Source organism: Amblyomma maculatum, chromosome 2 (genome assembly GCF_055883805.1).
Source record: "Amblyomma maculatum isolate TAMU_Amacu chromosome 2, ASM5588380v1, whole genome shotgun sequence".
In the NCBI taxonomy this organism is placed as follows: Eukaryota; Metazoa; Arthropoda; class Arachnida; order Ixodida; family Ixodidae; genus Amblyomma; species Amblyomma maculatum.
The window spans coordinates 206447143-206467030 of record NC_139345.1 but is presented as its reverse complement, the minus strand read 5'-3'; the positions used below and the strand labels follow the sequence as shown (position 1 = coordinate 206467030).

Genomic DNA, 19888 nt, shown 5'->3' with positions numbered 1-19888 from the left:
TATATACATAGAGGGTGCACAGCAACCATAGTTCTGCATAAAGAAAGTAACACGAAGAAAATAACAAAATTCCTAGAAAGTTAGGCAAGGAGACACGATCTCCCCGGTACTATTCACAGCTTGTTTAGAGGAAGAATTCAGAGACTTGGAATGGGAGCAGTTAGGGATAAGGGTAGATGGAGAATACCTCAGTAATCTGCGATTTGCTGATGACATTGCCTTTTTAAGTAACTCAGGAGATCAATTGCAAAGAATGATGGATGACCTAGTCAGGAAAAGTAGAAAGGTAGGCTTGAAAATCGATATGCAGAAGACTGAGGTAATGTTCAACAGCCTAGGGAAGGAACAGCAGTTTACGTTAGGTAGCGAAGCGCTGGTAGTAGTGGGCAAATATGTCTACTTAGGACAGGTAGTAACCGCAGATCCGGACCATGAAATGGAAATAACGAGAAGAACAAGACTGGGATGGAGCGCATTTGGCAAGTATCAAGCAACCCTGAGTTTTCATGCGCCCTGGCTAACCTTGAGGAGAACGCTATTAAAGTTAGTGATTGGTTTTCCTGAAACCTAATACAAATATATAGCACCCTATCCAGACTTGTCTGTTTTCGTAACGAGCACAAAGATGTACCAAGTGTAGGTTCTATATATTTACACCACTCATATTGCTCTTTGTGTTCCTGTCAACCTTTAGCTAGCGTCCCGTCGGTTAAGTATCTTAGTGTGCACATAGACAGCGATCTGACATGGAATACTCCGTTGACCCACATTTGTTAGAAACTTAGCAGTGTTGTATGTTTGTTCTTTAATTTGAAAACCATGATACCTTTTTCTATCAGAAGACTAATCGCCCAGGCTCTGGGGTATAGTGTTTTAAGATACGGTATGTGTTGTTTTTTTAACTGCTCTTTCACATGCAAATGTCGAGTTAATAGGATTTTGAAAAACATCGCTACAAGCGTCCTCTACATGTCACAGGAGAATTTGCCCAGCAGTGTCTTTAGAACAGCCTTCTATTGACAATCGTTTTAAACAAATTGTAGTACTAAAATATTTTTGGAGCACTTCATACAGGCACACAAACACGAAACCGGTACCGTTGAGACATGTTCCTCGTTATCTCAAATCGAGAGTGCGCACTCACTACGGTAAAGCAACAAGACGCTATTATATTCCAGCTATCTTTAATGAACTACCGGATGATGTATTTTCTTTGACCACCCGCAAAACACTGAGAGTTGCTGTTCAAGCGTTAGAGAACCTTTAATATGTATTAATGTTATCGGGGCAGTTTTGATAATATGTTGTGCCAAATGTTTCTTTTTTTCTTGTTTCTTTTTTTTTGCCCCTGATGGAGTTCGGATGTAGCGCGTACATTGCCGCGGCTGCCGGTTGTCGCCGCACAAGCCCACATGTGGCTTCGGCGCTTCGGTTTGTGTATGCATTTCAATATACTGAATAAAGATTATTATTATTATTATTATTATTATTATTATTAAGAGAGGAAACGTGCAGAGTGGGTCAGAGAAATAACTCAAGTCACTGACATTCTAGTGGAAATCAAGAAAACGAAATGGGCATGGGCAGGACATGTAGCGCGAAGAAAGGATAACCGAAGAGACAAGTTGGGGCCCCTGCTCCCCTCTGGTCGGGACGTCACGCTGTCACGTGGCAGCCGGAGCGAAGGAACGACCTCCACCGACGACAGAAAAATGCTATTGCTTTTATTGCTTTCGCAATAAAAGAAGAGTGAGAAAACGGCACACGCCGCAACAACCGTCGTCCACCACCTCAGCGGTGGCGGGTGCAATGACGGCCTACAACATATAAACATTCGGTGGCTGGCTAGCCTCCGCCGAAGGCACATGGTTCATGGTTCAAGGGGTTTAATGTCCCAAAGCGACTCAGGCTATGAGAGACGCCGTAGTGGAGGGCTTCAGAGATATCAGTTGGTTTGGTTGGTTTGTGGGGTTTAACGCTCCAAAGCAACTCAGGCTACTAGAGACGCCGTGGTGGAGGACTCCGGAAATTTCGACCACCTGAGGTTCTTTAACGTGCACTGACATTGTACAGCACTCGGGCGCCTTGCTTTTCGCCTCCATCGAAAAGCTGCCGCCGAGGCCGGGATGCGATTCCGCGTCCTTGGGAACAGTAGTCGAGCGTCGTAACCACTGCGCCACCCCGGCGGGGAATATCGACCACCTGGGGTACTTTAACGTGCACTGACATTATGATGGGGCTGGGACAGTTAGGTCACCGCCGCTTGCGGCGGGGGCTTGCCTGCCGCGGAATTCTAACGCGGTAGCGTTAAGGAGCCGGTGTCGCAGAAAAGCCGGTGTCGTCGGCGTCGGCGGCGTTGGCCGTGAGCGATAAATCCCGGCATGCACTTCATAAATAAAAAGCAACTTCCAAGATGGGCTGGGTGGGAATCGAACCAGGGTCTCCGGAGTGTGAGACGGAGACGCTACCACTCAGCCACGAGTTCGATGCTTGAAAGCGGTACAAAAGCGCTTCTAGTGAATGCGGTGTTGCCTTAGAAACGCGCCGTAGAACGTTATACTGCGGTGTATATCGATAATTATGAGCATGTTACTTACAGAAGTCGCAGTTACACGAGTAGCGAAGTACGTTTCCGCTACATTTCTTCTGCGCTCTGCGCACATGCAGAGCCATCTTGCGGCAAGCACAGAAGAACCCCTCCTCGCAATGTGCGGCGCTGCCCCGACACGTGGCGCGCCACTCGCCCCTGACGGTTCGCCGTGCACCCTCACGGGTTGTAGAATCAAGCGTCTTTCCTTTCTTTAGATCACTATCTTCGCTCACCCGCTTCTCCCCTTCGGGCCGCGCGGGTACCGGTGCGAGGATGCCCCAATGCCCTTGCGTTTAATAAGTTTTCTCGACAAGGTGCAATAACGCTATCGGGTTCCACTCTTGAAGGCGAAGCTTAAGCGTCCTCCAAATTTTTTATCTGTTGTTGGCCGTCATTGCACCCGCCACCGCTTCGGTGGTGAACGACGGCTGTTGTGGCGGCGCGCGTCTTTCCCTCCCTTTTCCCTTTCTTTCTTTACTTTCTCTTCTGTCTGCACGAGGCAGCGGAGGTGCCCCGCCGGGGTGGTGCAGTGGTACAACGCCCGACTACTGTGCCGGAGTACCCGGGTTCGAGCCCGACCTCGGCGGCTGCGTTGCGATGGAGGCGAAACGAAGAGGCGTCCGTGTGCTGTGCGATGTAAGCGCACGTTAAAGATCCCCAGGTGGTCGAAATTACTCCGTAGCCCTCCACTACGGCTCCTCTTTCTCTCTTTACACTTTCACTCCCACCTCCCTCCCTTCCCTTAGGTCGCGGTTGCGGTGTCCACAGAAAACAAGTGAGAGTTACCGCGCGCCTTTCCCTTCCTATAAATCAATCAGTTAAGGCAGCGGAGGTGGCTCAGCTACAGAGCCAGTAGCAGGCCAGTGCATTTTCTTTTCCTTCTTTCTACAGCCACAACAACAACAGCACTGACATCGCACACCACACGGGAGCCTTGCGTTTCGCTTTCGGTGTTCGTCTCTTACCCCCGCCAGGGTGGCGCAGTGGTTAGGGCGCTTGCCTACTGTGCCTACTGTGCCCAAGGACGCGGGATCGCATCCCGGCCTCGGCGGCCGCTTTTCGATGGAGGCGAAAAGCTAGGCGCCCGCGTGCTGTGCGATGTCAGTGCACGTTAAAGAACCCCAGATTGAAATTTCTGGAGTCCTCCACTACGGCGTCTCTCATAGCCTGAGTCGCTTTGGGCCGTTAAACCCCAAAACCAAACCAGACCAAACCATTCTCCTCTTAAGAGACATCTAAGATACCCTCTAATTTTTTTCCCTATTGGCCTCGAGATCGAGCAGAGTCGCCGCCTTGCGGCTCAGCGGCGAAACCTACTCAATGTGGATGCGTTTTCGCGTCGCGTGCCAGCCCGCAGTGATGTACGCGCGCGCATGCGGCGTGTACACGAGTGTTTTTGTCTTTTCGTGGTTCCTGTGAGCTTTTGCTTGCCTATATGCCTCTTGCAAAATAAATATGAACAGTCTATAACCCCACGCTTCATTAAAAAAAAAAATATATATATACTTGTCCGTAACGAGCATGTCATGCTTGGATAAGGACATCATCCATCGCGGTCTTCGGCGCTTGAGATCCTTTGACATGCAATGTCTCAAACGAAGTGGTACTGTCGTTACCGCCGTGTCAAAGCAAAACAGGTAGTTGCCGTCAATAAAAGTTATTGCAAACGCTCAGAAATGGTTGGTTGGTTGGTTGGTTCATAGGAAGGGAAAGGCGCAGTATCTGTCATACTTGAGCTGTGGACACCTGAACCGCGCCGTAAGGGAAGGGATGAAGGTGGGAGTGAAAGTGGATAGAGAGAAAGGGGGGCCGTAGTGCAGGGCTATACGGAGTAATTTCGACCACCTGGGGATCTCATATTCCCGTTCTGTTTGGAATACCGCAGCTACTGAAACTTGTGCCACCGCAGACTGCTTCATATAGCAGAACGCAGTTTGAACAGACCACTCTATGCTTACTATGCCGTCTGTATGCACGTTAGAGGTGATTTGTTTTTCTTTTTTTTTCGTTTTTTTTTTGCTTTTAAACCTCTGTCACAGTGTCTCAATGGTAAGGGCGCTCGACTGCTGATTTCGAGAACGGGGGATTCAATAACAATCGTTTCGAAAGGCGTTCCCCTGCTGTGGGATTTGACTGCACAATAAACAATCTCACGTGCTAAATGCGGTGTTAATACTGGAAAAAAAAAACGACACCAAAACCAGCCTCTGCAAACATCCGTCATAGCCGATGCCGCTTTCATGCGTTAAAGGGGCCCAAAACAGCCTTAGCGATACAGTTTCCCTATGCCTAGTATGTGAAAGAATGTCGATGTAAGATAACCTTCCCGCAAAAATTTTTTAAATGCGGCATTTGGAAGCAGAGTTATTTGCAATCAAATTTTGAATATCTGCGCCTTCGCGGCTTTCCTCCTCTTTTCAACTTTTTAGCGCGCGCAAAGGCTGGCCCTCCTCCAAGGCCTCGCCCACTGACACGTCACAACTGACGCATCTGCGCTTTTACTTTTTTTGCTTAGCGCCACAAGCCGCAACTTCCGTTTTGTCGCGCTTGCTTGCCGACGCGCCGCCGGGGGCCTCTCGTCGTCTGCTTCATCGTCATCGCCCTTCGGCACGAACTCGCAAGTTTTGTTGCCACGCTATACATCCCTGGCGTTGACCTCACCTTCGATTTTGTGTTACGTTGTGTGCGCGACGGGTGCAGAACAGTTCTGGGCTAGACTGGTCACTCTCTTGAGTTCGCGAAGGCAGTTATCGAAGCGCTGAATTGTTGTTGACGGGACATGAGCGGGAGGTTGTTACAGTGTGCAGTCCCTGGCTGCGAAGGTATTGCTAGTGACGGCAGGAAAAACATTCTGCATCAAGTGCTTAAAAACGCCAACCTCCGGAAACAGTGGCTACAGATCATCGGATAGCCAGCATCGGTGAAGACAGCGTTTATCTACGTTTGCTTTACCCGGATATGTGGTTCGCGATTTGGGGATCCCAACAAGACAGTCTGCGTGAAGGAGCGGTACCAACGCTGTTTCTTCCAACCCTGCCGGTAAGTGTAAAATGAAAAGAGTGGGATAATATTAGCTTTAGACGCGTTATCACAGTACAGAGTGGATTGGTTTTTTTAACTCAGGCGATCTTGCTCGGCGTTGTGGCATGCATATAGCAAGATTTGTCATGATCACTGTGAACTACAGTCTACACTGCTCAAAATAAACCAGTGGCGAGCTTACGATGGGATTTTATTATTTTTTAATGTTATGCTAGTCGACCCCACGCACCAATGCACCCATATAAGCCGTATACTATCATCGTCGGGGTTCAGCAGCGGATTCTTCAACGGCGTGTACTTGTGGGGGTCGAGTCCCATCTCGGTACTCATTCGCCGAAGTCGCTTTTCAAGCTCGGGGTCCATAATATCCGTACCGCAGCAAGGGCATGAGATGTTAGCGAAAGACTAGAAATTCAGAATCGAGATCGCAGAGAGCGGTCTTCCGGGCGTTGCGGAGGGAAACTCTCTCGTGCACCTTGCCCGAACCTTGAAACCTCCGTGTTTAAGTTCCTCTTGCTTTTGACTATATGATGCCCCTTCGTGAAAGAGAACGATAGATTGTAAAGAAAAAAAAAGGAAGGGGATGAGGAGAAGGGGACTGCGTAGTTGTGCGCTGTGGTGTAGTTTGTCAGCCGCGGTTCGGCGTCAGCTGACTGCAACGACGAACACGCGCGCCGACAGGAAGTAAACAAACTCTGTTCGGTGCCAGATTATTATCGCAGCATGACTCCCGCCCTGTAGCTTTCTTCTTTTTTTTTTTTTTTAACGCCGTGTGGTGTTTGTACAGAGCGCACTCTGAAATGTCGCGCGGATGGAGCCGCGTCCAAGTTTACCAACCGAGGCGGCCAGGAATTAGAAACACGTGAAAACCGAGATGGGCGTTGATAAGAAGAAAGAGGAGAAAGTCAGGAATGAAGAGATGGAAACAGAAAAAAAAAAAGTGCCAAGAGGCTTCACCCTTCAGCAGGAAGGGGGGGGGGGGGGGGTCGCGAATGAAACGTTATCACTCGCGTGAACTGGCTTAGTCGCTCAAAGTTGTGCCTCTTTATCCCTAAGCGATCAGCTGCCGATCGGAAGTGTAAGAGTTGGTTTTGACAGGAGCATAGACAGGAGTTATACACAACTAGATTTTTCCTGCGGAAAGGGGGGGGGGGGGGGATTAACCGCAACAAAGGAAGAGGATCGACTTCTCCAAATGGCTCACCGGCAGCAATAAGAGCAAGAGCCTTCTCCGGTTCCTAACGGAAAATAATTTGCACGGGTTCTTATAATATGCCTTATGGCAAGCTTGCGTAATAAAAAAAGAAAAAACAGCGCGCGCATGCAGTAGTGCAACGATCGAGTGACACAGTTCGGCACAATGTTACAAGTGGCTCACAAATGCACATTTATTTTTGTCCCAGCTTTTCCAGGAACAGCGGGTGCAGATCATCAGCCAGCTGGATTGAATGGAAGTGGACCTCGCAGGAGATGAGCGCTGCGACTCCCCGGGCTACAGCGCCGAGTACTGCACGTACAACGTTGTTATCATTCAGACTGACCATATTCTACAATGGGAAAAGGTAAGAATAGGAGAGGTAAGGCAATGCTGCGATATGAAAATTGGCAAGCTGCAATTCATATTAACTGTGTGAAGTCAGCTGCAGTGCCCAATAGTACGAGCATGGGGCCTGGCCTCAACTTAACGAGTCTCAGTGCAGTCTTTAACAAAAGGCGACAATTTGTGCATATTATTAGGAGAAATTATTTTCAGCCTCACCAAGAGTGCCCTTGGCATGTGCTGCTTGCATGTCTATACATAAAAAGAATCAAATTAATCATTATATAATACAAACAATTGAATTACAAAATGTTTTATCGTTGCAAACCATTGGTGAAGAGGTACATTTGCTGACATATATTATTATGTAATGAGTTTTTAATTTCATCTATCTACAGACCATCACCCAGCTATCTGGACATATTGCAAGAGCAGCAAATTGCCCATACAGCACTACTTTGATGCTTGGTGTATTACTAAAGATGCATGCAGTTGCTTGCTTTAATAATTAGGGCAAATACATGGTAATAACAATATTCTATACTGCATTTAAGAAGTTGGAAGCTGTGAGCAGGTCAAAGGGCTGTGAAGCAATAGAACCATGGATCCAGACAATCACAAGTCTATGTTGCTGCCCTGGGCCAGGGTAATGGTGACCTGATCATCAACATGTAGCAGCCTGTTGAACCACATATGTAATAAGCGTGATGGCCATGATAGACCATACATCAAATGCCTGCATTAGCTCCTTGCAAACAGGCAATGGATGAGCAGAGGTAATTTGTTCTGTATAGTTTTTTTTTTGTAAAGTTTTCACTTTGATGTTGTTTGGAAGGTGCACGGCTCACACTTGTGGCATTTGTCAACCAATGATAAATTTAAGAGATAGGTAATGCAACTAGAACTTCACAGAAAAAACTTTGTATACATTCGCACATAACAGGAAGTTCACATATGACATAGCTGAGAAAGAAACCCCTAATGAAGTGATGAAACAAAATAATGTAAATGTGAGTGCTGAGACTGCAAGATATTTTAATACTGAGGCAGCTTGGTTATACATGCTAGTATGGAACACAAATACAATGGGATTTTCCATACTGTCCTATACTGACAATTTTAAAGAAGACAAAGTGTAGCATGTTTGCTCGACAACATCTCTTAGATTTCTTTTCACCGTAATATAGTAGTACAAGACCTGGGGTGTTTTTAAGAATATGATGCTAAAACTGTTTTCAGCTGCAATGCAGCAGCTGTAAGCAGGTTCAGCATCTACGATTGACTGGAACACACATCAACACTGCAACTCATCAGCCAAATATTTATATATATTTTTTATGTATATATTTTTAACAGATTCATGTGCTTTCAAGAAGCTGAACTCCATGCTGAAGAACTCCCAGTTTTTGATTGACACTCGACAACTGTCTCCCAAAGCCCAAACATCTTCCCTTGAATCTTTTCACAACTTTGTCATCAAGTTTGCTCCCAAATCAATTGCATACTCGGATGGTGGGATGCAAGTAAGGTTTGTTGAATGAAAGAGAAGACTAAGACATTATTTTTCCCTCCAGTGTGACTATGTAGTCCAACTTTTCTGCATGGCATGTGCAAACAATAAGTCTTTGCATGAAGCTTTTAATGTATGTACATAATATTGTCATTATAAAAGGAACAGAGACCATAGGAAATAGAACACAGTGCGAAAAAGAAAACCAGAAGTTCATATCATTTGCTCCATTTCCTTTTGCTCCTTTTGATTCTTCAACTTGCTAAGCAGCCCATTGGAACTTGCAACTAAGCAGATTGCTTTTAGTTCATGCTATGGAATAGCCCTGGAGGGCTGAAAAATTGCTTTGTGACCAATTTCAATGACCTCAAAACAGTCATTCTCATGGTCTAGTGCTGAGGTTTAGAGAAAAAAAGTTCAAAGGTTTTTTTTTTTTTTTTTAATGTGAGGAGCGAGAAGCTGCTGTGTTACTGGACGCATTTGGCGCCTTCTTTTTATGGAAGTTGGGCTTGACTTCAGTCTCCTTAGTGCAGTGCTTGATCTGGAGTTCTCATGTTATCAGGCCAGGTAAAACAAGACCCTACAATTGCGATTCACAGGAGTCCACCCTCACATCTGCCAAAAAAAAAGCGCCCACCACGTAACTCAATCCAACTTCTGCATAAAGTAGGCACTCAATGCACCTTATGAGCCAGCTGCCACAATCCTTCCATCCTGATAGTAAATACACTGCTGTAAAATTAGCTGAACTTATCTTGTGTCTTTCTTTTCAAAACTTGGAACACTTCCATGTCAAAGGTAGTTATTATACATTTGGAGGAGACTGCAGTGCACACTTCTGACATTCAAGGATGCTTCATATAATATGGTAAAACCATATTTGGTAGAATGGTAGCACTAGCCATTCTGTTATCCCCTTCCATGGAAAAAGTGAGACAGGAGGCTATAGACGCACTGCACAGGCCACCAAGGGTCCTCATTGAAAGTCAGTGCTGTTATATTAAAATAGGCAGATGGGATGAGATAAAGAACAGTGCACCAGGAATACATACAGACAGAAATGACATGAGCTGAGACACTGCAATGACACAAAGTTGAGGGCAAGCATGGAGGGCTGGCTGGAAAAACACCTTGTCTCTCTTTTTTGCTCATCTTAGTGCAGTCCCAAGACAAAGGTAGTTTTTAAAGAACTGGAAGTTATCAGCGCAAGTTTCCGACCCCTCTAGAACCATCTCGAATGTCCCGAAGCTAATGTGTTGATATTGAAAGAATGCTCAAGGTTCACTTGATCACTTGGACTAATGATGATCGCTAGAATACCACAGCAGGGAGAACATGGGTGATCCACGATATGAAGTTGTATAGCCGATGTCATACATTCATTTTGCTGATTGAAGATCATTGCAACACATTTTTAATTTGATATAAAGGCGCTGGATATAGAAGCTAAAACAGAAGCAATCTCTGCTGCAGTGATGTGAATATAATGCATAATGGTTTCTTATAGTAGCCTCTACTTGGTATAATTTTGCTAGTAGGCAACAAGAAACACATTTTTTTCCAAAGTATGAGAAATTAATTCATATTTACCTTCTTTTTAGGTCACATCTGGCTGTTATTCACTTCAATGAAAATTCTTCTAAGCTCCAGGCACAGAAAAAGAAAGGAGAGGACGGCTGGAAAGTGAAAATGGCAAAATCAAGAAAAGGACATTTCAGTGCCGCTTCAGTGAAAATGGAGCATACTTTTTGTAAGTTAAAACTTCGTTTTACTTATATTATTACACAAAAAACTAAGTGAACTGTTGTAATCACGATGGCTATTTCGCGCAGCGTACGTCCAGAGGCTCCTCCAGGATGCGGAGAAACGGTCTCAGGGCTCTTCACACAGAGACACAGCTGCAAGCATAGCTTCAGAGCGCCACCTTATGACTGATGCCTATGAAAGACCGTCAAAAGAAGTAATTGCTGCACACAGGCACAGGCTTCATCATGACTATTCAATTGCACAGCACAACTGTCAGTATACTTAACCCAAATGCTCAACAGACTGGCATCATCGAGGCACAGCATTGGCCGCTGGAGCCAAAACAATTGTTTCAATATGTTTGCTGCGACTAACAATAACTGGAGCGCAGTTTCATATGACTTTTTTTGTCGTAGTGAGTGCAGTCTTGTACCCATGTCTCTGTGTTTCGCTTCTGGCTGCGGCCAAGCAAACGTGCACACAAAGCATGTTGCTGTTTGCTTATCGCGGCAGCTCCACATGGTGTGCGACCGCTCGCAGGCCCTTCAAGTATTGCATCAAAGCTGCCACTTGAAACAAAAAGTAGGAAAGACAGAGCAACTGTGGGTTCAGGGTGTGTGTAAAGCTAGATAGCGAATAATTATGCCGATCAGAGTTGTTCAGCTTCTTGAGGTCAAGCTGGAAGTAAATGGAAGTAATTAAAGTGAGCCGACTTCACAAGTGACCATGTCACATCTCTCTTTTCACAGGCTCGCTGTTCCGCATCCGTTAAGGTCCACAGTTTAGAAGACAACAGTGTAATTGCGCTTATTATTATTATGTGGGCGATATAATACTGTGTTCTTAGCGATAATTTATACTGCTGAGCGACTAAGAAAGCACAACGCTTCGCTGCGGAGAGAAGTTTTTTTTTTTTTTTTTTTTTTTTTAATAACGTCAATTGTTTACCCTCAGGACATAATGGAATATGCTCTAGGACTTATCTAGAGAAATTCTGTAGGCCTTCTCTCGAAATAAAGTTGTTTTCTTTGTTTCTTCGGTGCCTCCTCATCACTGCACGTCATGTGAAACCTTGCAAGGGGCAGATACAGCATGCGAATGCTAATACGTGATTACTGCGGCGTCTTGTATCTCACCGGCCTAACCGCTCAGTAGTTTGTGGTGAAACTGCACACGGAGCTTTGATATTGCGGTAACTTCTATTTGCTCGCAGTAAGTTAGGTAAGGGTGCTTAATTCGCTGCTGCTGCGTACAATGCGAACCCGCAATCTGCGCCAGTATCGGGGGCCGAAAGCTGCCAACGCCAGCACATGATACCACGGGTTCGCGCATCGCCACGGCCAAGCCAGGTAGGTACAGTTGTCTTAGCTAATTTACTATAAGGCAAAAGTTTATAACCTACAAACTTACTACGAGACAAAATGCAACCTCCGTGAGTAGTTTCACGCAATCAAGTCAACGGTTAAGACGGTAGGATTTTAATAGCCGCCACAGTAATGATGCATTACAACAATGACTAACTCGTTGCACCTGTGAAACCGTCGCTTATCTGTGCGCTAATGGTCAAGCTAGTAAACACATTACTTACCAGCGTATGTTGTCGCCTTGACTTGATCCGAGGTGCGTATTTTGGTTTGGTGGACACAGGAACGGAGCAGCGGTTGCCTCCGAAATTTTGCTGCACTACGTAAGGCGCAGTGGATTGGGGCCCGACATTTAAAGCACCGACTTAATGTTGTAAACCTGTAAGCCGACTTCGAAGTTCATTTCGCATGGGCGACACAATAAACGAGAACATTCACAGGCGGAAAGTGCCCCGCAAGTACACTGCAAGGAACTGAAACGAGATCGCCGCTCGCGACCGCGCCGCGATTGCCGTGGTGCCTGCGCGAAGGGCAAAGATGCGCGCGTGCGCGCGCGAGACCGGAAGTGCAGGAAAAAAAAGCTTTGAAAAAATGTTTCTGTCTACAGAACATCCTAATTTTCTTTCCTGATAATTAAAAGTTAAGCGTATTTCGATTTTTCTGGCATAAGCGATAGTTTAATGGCTGTGTGACGTCGCAAAGAAGCAGACCAATAGTCATTCGAAAACGCATGCACGTAGCAGCGTTGCACAGAGGAGGAGGAGGACTGGCAAAAGTCGAAGGAAAGAACGCGCCAACTTTCGAATGGGATTGTGGGACCTGCACTGCGCGTAGACGTGTATTATTGCGTTCAAATGTGTATCGCAGCATAATCTAGCGACTGAGATAGTTTGTGAGGAGTGCTCGGGAGGTGTTTGTGGGCCCCTTTAAACCCGGGCCAATATGCATTTCTTTTCTTTTCATTTTTTTTGTCGTTGAAGGCTTCAGTGCATCCGTAAACGGTTCAGTGAGCACATTTTGCTTTAGAGAAATGCTCGAATGTTTGGTAAACATATTCCCCACACCTAATTGTTACCCTAAATATTACATAATACACCTAGATCAATGTACTTTACTGGTAGCCTATTATAATCACTATAATCCCTTTTCGTCCAAGTGCTGTCTTCCGACAAAACTCGTCATTTCTGACAAGGGGAGTAAAACAGCTTCACGCGGGCTTAAATATCAGTGTTTAGTTCGGGGATAAATACATTTCTATAGTCGCATGATAAGATGGTCTCCATTTCTTTCGGAATAGTTTTATATCCGGCATCTGTTTTGGAAGCATCCCTAATATTTTACTTCGCATAAGATTTAGTCACTGCTAAATAATTAGCGATAAAAAAATTTTCAGCCTGTAAAATTGCTTCCCAGAACATGACAGTGCTCATGTGCAATTTATAACGATGTCTTCGCAGCGAGTAATTAGTAACTTGCACTTTAACGTTACTAAAAATTATACGCTGATTATTGTAAATTCTGTCAAGTGTGTAAAAGTTCTCTCACACGGGGAAATTTATTCGCATTGCAAAACAAAATAATTACACTACTAATTTACCGTTATATATTAACATCACACACATCAGAAATCCCTTATACTTTCCTCGGTTTCAGGAAATCATTTACAGTTAGTGGCGCATGCATTAATACGCTATCACATTCTATGACAGTGGTCGCAAAAAAGCATCTCGGCAAATTCAATCCACTCAGCGCTGTACACGTGAACATTCAGCTTTCCAGTGCGGCGAGGTTTCCAGTACAGTGTCGGCGTGATCTCATTTTCGGGGAATACTTGTGCGTGGTTGCCTGGGGGCCAGAGTTGATGTGCACTCAGTCTAAAGCAACTCGCCATGCAGTGCGCTGCCAATGCTACATTTAACCTGCTTAATCCTCGAGTCAAGTACGATATAATGAACCAGGCTTTCTCTATTCAATCCAAATTACTGCAGGTCAGAACACGAACCTTGTATCTGCGTGGGTTTGACACTATATTCGCCGGTCTCACTCGCATGAGACACGCGCAAACTGTTTAAAAGTCGATAGAAAAACAAAGCTGTCATTAGGCAGGCCCAAGCATTAGGCGCGTGAGCGCGGTACAGCGCAAGAAACGTGCAAAGTAAATCTAGAAGACTGGTGGTTGCGTGCTTTGTTTTCCTAAAATCCGCTCTTCTTCTGCTGCATTGGCGAAATCCTTGGATTTCTTTCTGCAATATTGCAGAAATACTGCAGAAGACACGTTTTCATCGCCGACAAACCCGCTGTAAACTCGGAAGCAGACCTACGCAGCGTGCGTTTCTGCGAGCGCCGCCGGCTGCCGATCCACACTCCCGGAGTGACGGTGGCGCCACCTCTAGGTCGATCTCACGGCGAATTGTGGGCATGCTTTTACGGTCTTGGCTGTGTCATCTAGTCCCATCTGCAACCCTGGTTGGTTGGTTGCACAACTTTTAATTCTATCGGAAATGGGCTTCCTCTTCCCCGCCCCCGGCACGCGTGCCGGGGAAGACGAGGAGTCGTGCGCCCGCGGATTAGAGGCTGGCAGGTAGCCCTTGGCTTGTTGCGGCCTCTTCCGCCAGATGGACGATGCGGTGCTGGATCGCAGGGTCCGCGCTTCGCAGCAGGGTATCCTATGCTTCTGTACTTGTAATATTTTTATTGCGAAAGCAATACTGCTAGCACCTTTCTGCTGTCGGTGGAGGTCGTTCCTTCGCTTCGTGACGCACGCTGTCACGACCAGAGGAGAGCAAGGGCCCCAACTCGATCGTCTCTTCAGCCGTAGTCGTTCCTTCGCTCGGCGCGGCGGCTACCACGTGATGGCCTCCTCGGCCCGCCGCGTGAGGGCGCTCGCTAGAAGAGGACTAACCTAGCGCCGCAGGCGCGCTCCGCTTTAGCTAGAGAATTCAGACAAAATTTGGTGATTCCCCCGCTGCCAAAAAACATGCACCCAGAATATAACAAAGACAGGAGGAAAAAACGAGTCGAAGCATTAGAAATTAGATTCGGCGAAATTTCGGAACATGAAGTGGCCTATGTAGACACGGCGGGAGGTGGTGGCAGTTTCACGGTAGCAACGGTCGTCAGCGGCCGGAGCAATCCCGTGACAGCTGCCACTTTGCGCGGGCGGAACATAGAAATAGCCGAGGAAACTGCGATCGCGTTAGCTTGCGTCGGAACGGAAGCGAAGTTTGTCATCAGTGACAGCAAAACTGCCATACAAAATTTTAGCAAGGGCAGGATCTCGCCCTTAGCAGCCAGAATCCTGGGCCAGAAAAAGTTGGATAGGAAAATTCAAATAATTTGGACTCCTGCGCACGAAGCCGTCCCCGGCAACAAGGCGGCCCACAAGCTGGCTCGAGATCTCTACCGCCGAGCCGCTACAGGGCCACTGGATGACCGAGGAAGCGGAGAGCGCTTGCTAAAATATGGGGAGATCACGCAGCACTACAGATTGGATCGTAGACTGGTACCCCCACCAGACCCGAAATTAAACAGCAGACAAGCAGTGGCGTGGGGGCGACTGCAAACTTATACATATCCGCACCCGGTTATGGCGAACCACATGTTCCCTGAGGCTAGGAGTGACAAGTGCAATCTTTGTGGGGTGAGAGGGACCCTCGACCCCATAATATGGGAATGCCCGTATTCTCCCAGGAGGCTGTAAAGACACCTGGGAGACCCTGCTGCGCAGCTTGGACCCTGAGCTCCAGCTCCTACTCGTCCAACTGGCTGAAGAGGCTGCTGGGACTCAAGACCTCCCGGCCTGCCTTTGAGGCGGCGGCGCCCGCCCCTTGACCTGCGTGTCGGGGGGTGGGTAGATCACCTTATCTGTTGGACATTAAAGTTTAGTCCATCCATCCTATATCGGTCTCCATTGGGCGAACAGGAGCAAGAGCAACGAGCAGCCAGAGCAGCGTACGAAAGCACTGGGGACGCGCGTTCTCGTCTCCCCAATGGAACATTCACGCTGCTCGCTGTACCGAGGCGGAGCGCGTGACGTCAGGCGTCATGTGATCAAACTTTTCCCGCGCTTGCGTTGCCCATATCTGCCGGCCAAACGCCACCGCTGCCGTCTTCCGCCATTTTTCTCGACCGTCCTGTCCGGGCTCCGGGCGGCGAATAACCAGAAGAACGGCCGGTCCCGAGGGAGAGAGCGCGCGCGCTCTCCCTCGAGACCGACCGTGCCAGAAGTGACACCAAAAAGGTCACGCCCCGCCGGGGTGGTGCAGTGGTAAGACGCCCGACTACTGTGCCGGAGTACCCGGGTTCGAACCCGACCTCGGCGGCTGCGTTTCGATGGAGGCGAAACGAAGAGGCGTCGTGTGCTGTGCGATGTCAGCGCACGTTAAAGATACCCAGGTGGTCGAAATTACTCCGTAGCCCTCCACTACGGCTCCTCTTTCTCTCTTTCTACTTTCACTCCCATCTTCCTCCCTTCCCTTACGGCGCGGTTGCGGTGTCCACAGAAATCAAGTGAGACAGTTACCGTGCCTTTCCCTTCCTATAAATAAATCAAATAAAAAAGGTCACGTGACTTTCTCCGTTCTCCCTGTACTCCGCCGCTGGCGACGGAGCACCGAGGACAGCTCTCGGCTGCTCCCAGGACCCCAACAGCGCGCCTCCTCTGCCAATGGAACACAACGCTACTGCTCCTGTTCGACCACTGGGCGCTGAAACTCGCGGAAGCACTTTTAGTGCAGCTAAAAGTGCTCCTGTTCGCCTAATGGAAACCAGTATTAGTTATGCCTGAGGAGTTGTACAAGGCGTCGCTGGAGCGACGTGCGCGCAAACGCCGGCGCCGTGCCGAGGAGACAGATCAAGAAAGGCAAGAGCGGTTGGCTAAGCAACGCGCCTATCCCCAGGTGCTCGAAATTACTTCGTAGCCCCCCACTACGGCTCCTCTTTCTCTCTTTCCACTTTCACTCCCACCTTCCTCCCTTCCCTTACGGTGCGGTTGAGATGTCCACAGAAAACAAGTGAGACAGTTACCGGACCTTTCCCCTCTTATAAATAAATCAGTTATCCGCAGAATGGCGAGCCCGGCGGCGTTCTACAAGTTCAGTGAGCGAGAGTAGTTTCATGGACTTTCTGAATGCCGAAGAATCGTCTATGAGTAGTGCAGAGTGATATAATTACCACAGAAGAAAGCACCGTGTAGAAGAGCCAGTGTTCAGACCAAGAGTCACTACTTTATGGACCACCAAAGCATGTTCATTGGAATAAACAAACAGTTGATACCGTATTGTGTCCAGAGTAAATTCTTTAGTTGCACAAAAGGCGAAGCCATGCAAAACCACCAACAGAGCCAAGCGCAACCAGAATCACTCAGGCTTAACCAGAGCTAAGCCACAGCTAATTTTTTTCCTATCCCTGGAGATTGTGGGCACTCCCAAATTATGTTGTCGAGGATCCCTCTCGCCCCACAGTGTTTGCATTGATCCTTGTCCCTAAGGTCTGGTAGCGCGTGAAACGCCCAGACCGGGTAAATGAATGTATTAGTTTGTAGCCGCCTCCACGCGACAGCTTCTCTATTATTTAGTCTAGCATCTGGCGGGGGTGCCAGTCTACGTCCCAATTTATAATGGTCGATGATTTCCCCGTAATTTTGCAGACGCTCGTCGTATGCCCAGTGTTCGGGGGGCTCGACGGCTACCCGGAAGTAGAGAGCTCGAGCTAGCTCGTGAGCCGCCTCGTTACCAGGAACGGCAGCGTGAGCGGGTGTCCAAATTAACTGAATTTTCCTATTCAGCGTTCTTTGGGTGATAATTTTGGCCGCCTCCGGCGATATGCTCCCCTTCCCTAAATTTTGAATGATAGTTTTGCTGTCGCTAATTATGAACTTGGCTTCCGTTCCTACGCAAGCTAGCGCTATCGCACCTTCCTCCGCAGTCTCTACGTTGCGGCCTCTCATGGCTGCCGCGGATACCGGTGCCCCTCGGCCATCGACTACCGAAGCTACCGCCGCACCTGTTCTGCCACTTGCCGCATCAACATAGACTTCTTCCTTTGCTCTCATGTTCCTGTACCGTCGCTCTAGAGCTTCGGCTCGTTTGGCCCTTCTTTCGACAATAAAGTCTGGATGCATATTTCTAGGGAAGGGGGGGCTACGAAGGCATTCCTGATTTCACTATTAATTGTGACTTTTGGTTGAACTCCTCTGTCTGAGTTGAGGCCTACTTTTGCAAGGATCACCCTGCCCATCTCGGTCGTGCTTAGTCTCTCTAATTGGAAGACTCGCACGGACTCCGCCAATTCATCCCACGTGTTATGCACCCCGAGTCGGAGCAGTCGTTCGCTCGAGGTACCCATGGGCAGTCCCCTATACTCGGGGACACTTTTTCTTGGCAATGAAGCCAAAGCTACAGAGCCAAAACACACCATCTTCCTACGCAGCTGAATATAGCCCCTAGTTACATGAGTAGTTTCTGCAAACGCAAATTGAAATCACAGCGCTAGTTATTTACGGTATATTTTTATAACAGAACTGATTTTCCGAAATGAAGCTTCTATGCCTAAAACACTTGTCTTGGTTCCACCTGGTTTTCTTCTGTGATGTCTGTCGCGAGGTTTAGAGAGGCCCCGACTTTGCAGACAAGATGGCGACTGCCGCCTCTTCGGGTCGTTCCGGTTCGGGTTCGTTCACTCCGCAACGACTTGAAGCGTTTTCACCAGACAAGATTTGAGTGAAGTTGAAGAGACGCTGGCTGTCGAAGCAAACGAAAGAAATGATCTCCAACGTCTATGCAGGCCGAAAGCCGTGCGGTCGAACTACATGGCGGAGCGACACGTTTAAAGGCCCCGCCTCCCCTACCTTTGCGCCCATTGCCAAGAAAAAGTGTCCCAGAGTATAGTTTGGCATAACACATAATAATGGCGGGTTTAAATAATAATAATTGGTTCACAGGAAAGGAAAGACGCAGTATCTGTCACACTTGGTTCTGTGGATACCTGAACCCCGCCGCAATGGATAAAAACTGATTGATTGATTTATAGAAAGGGAAAGGCGAGATAACTGTCTCAACTGTTTTCTGTGGACACCTCAACCGCGCCGTTAGGGAAGAGAGGAAGGTGGGAGTGAAAGAGGAGCCGTAGTGGAGGGCTACGGAGTAATTTCGACCACCTGGGGATTTTTAACGTGCGCTGACATCGCACAGCACACGGACGCCTCTTCGTTTCGCCTCTATCCAAATGCAGCCGCCGCGGTCGGGATCGAACCCGGGTACTCCGGCACAGTAGTCGGGCGTCTTACCACTGCACAACCCCAGCGGGGCACGGGTTTGTCACTGATTTCAGTTCTGAAGAGACGCTTAGAACCACCCATATTTTCCACAACAGAAGCTGCTTACTTCGTAAAGAAATTCCCTAATTGGCCGAGAAAGGGCACTTTACCTTGTGACGACTTAAACTTCTTAATTATCGCCAAGTGATCAGGTAACCGGGTCACATGACCTGATCACTGAGCGCAGGTTGGTCGGCGATGAAGCCCACGTGATTGCACTTGACGAGTCCACGTGACATGACCTAATTGGCTTCTGCTGTAGCTGGCGGCAACTGATGGGTGACATGGCCTAGCGCGGACTGGTCGGTGGCTTGATGGCAAAGTGGTGAAGATGCCCGACTAATGTTCTCGTGGAGTACCCGGGTTCGGTTCCGACAGCCGGCGGCTGCGTGTCGATAGAGGCGAAACGGAGAGGCGTCCGTACGTGTAGGTCGAAATTACTCGTAGCCCTCCACTATGGCTCCTCTTTCTCTCTTTCCGCTTTCACTGCCACCTTCCACCCTTCTCTTATGCCGCGGTTCAAGTGTCCACAGAATAAGTGCGACAGATACTGAGCCTTTCCTTTCCTTTAAACCTATTATTATTATTATTATTATTATTATTATTATTATTATTATTATTATTATTATTATTATTATTATTATTATTATTATTATTATTATTATTATTATTATTATTATTATTCATGTTTGTTCGGGCGGAAACGATGTGACTATTGCCGAGAAGAAAATATTTGCGGCGTCATCAAAGTTGGGCCGTGGAAACGTCTAGAGGCAGCGAT

The 19888-nt window shown here is 47.6% G+C and overlaps 1 long non-coding RNA gene and 1 pseudogene across 1 annotated transcript; one reads left to right on the top strand and one right to left on the bottom strand.

Annotated features, from left to right (window-relative positions):
• LOC146201116 (ABC transporter G family member 20-like) overlaps positions 1-19888 on the bottom strand; it is a 208151-nt pseudogene that overhangs the window by 125779 nt on the left and 62484 nt on the right.
• LOC146201118 (uncharacterized) lies at positions 8579-10719 on the top strand. Its single transcript, XR_014704864.1, has 3 exons — positions 8579-8695; positions 10284-10432; positions 10515-10719. It is a non-coding gene; the product is annotated as an uncharacterized LOC146201118 (long non-coding RNA).